Consider the following 1,264-nt stretch of genomic DNA (forward strand, 5'->3'; position numbering starts at 1 on the left):
CTAATTTCCCTTACATTTGTTGGATAAGGTAAATTAGTGATCACTTGAATTTTAGTAGGATCTACTTCTATACCATTTTCTGATATTTGATGACCTAATACAATTCTACCATAAATTGACATTGTTCCCAGTTAAGGACTAAATTTGTTTCTTCACAACGCTTAAGAACTTTAGATACATTTTCTAAACATGAGTCAAATGAAATTCCAAACACTGAAAATTCATCCATAAAGACTTCAATCCCTTTTTCAATTAAATCACAATCCATAAAGATCATCCATAAAGACTTCAATCCCTTTTTCAATTAAATCACAAAAAATTGTCATCATACATCTTTGAAATGTAGCAGGGGAATTACATAAACCAAGGGGCATTCTTCTAAAAGTAAAAGTACCATAAGGACTAGTAAAAGTTATTTTCTCTTGTTCTTTTTCTCTTAATCCTCAGGAGATAATTGAATTTGGTGATAATCGATATATCCATCCATAAAATAAAAGTATTTTTGCTCAGCTAGTCTATCCAATATTTGATCTAGAAAGGGTAGTAGAAAATGATCTTTCCTAGAGGCAAGATTTAATTTTTTGTAGTCAATGAATATTTGCCACCCTGTAACTTGTCTAGTAGGTATTAACTCATTATGCTCATTCACAGTTACAATTACTCCTTCTTTCTTAGGAACACGGTGAATTGGACTAAACCTTGCACTATCTGAAATAGGGTAGATAATTCCAGCATCTAACCACTTTAAAATTTCTTTCTTAACAACCTATTTCATAACAGGATTTAATCTTCTTTGTGGATCGGCCCTGAGTTTGTAGTTTGCTTCCAGATTAATTCTATGCATACAAATTGAAGGACTGATTCCTTCAGTAATTGTCCATCCGAAGGCTTTCTTAAAATTTTTCAAAATTTTCATCAGCTTTTCTTCTTCTTCCTTTGTTAACTTCGAGGAAATTATAACAGGTAAAGTAAAGGAATCTCCTAAAAAGGCATATTTTAAATGTCCAGGAAGTAATTTCAACTCAAGTTTTGGAGGTTTTTTAATAGATGGACAAAATGATTTATTTTTGTCTATCGTGTCCATAATTTCAAAACTTTCTTGAACATAACTTGAATCTTCCTTAAAAAGGTTTACACATTGATCTAATTCCTCTTCTTGCTCATGTTCCAAACCTTTTTCTTTGGAATTTTGTTCAAAAGTAGTCTTGAAATGACATTCGCTCAGATATCTTATAACATCCATTCTATAGCATTCATCTTCTTT

This window comes from Phalaenopsis equestris, unplaced genomic scaffold (assembly GCF_001263595.1).
Source record: "Phalaenopsis equestris unplaced genomic scaffold, ASM126359v1 Scaffold211846, whole genome shotgun sequence".
Taxonomy (NCBI): Eukaryota; Viridiplantae; Streptophyta; class Magnoliopsida; order Asparagales; family Orchidaceae; genus Phalaenopsis; species Phalaenopsis equestris.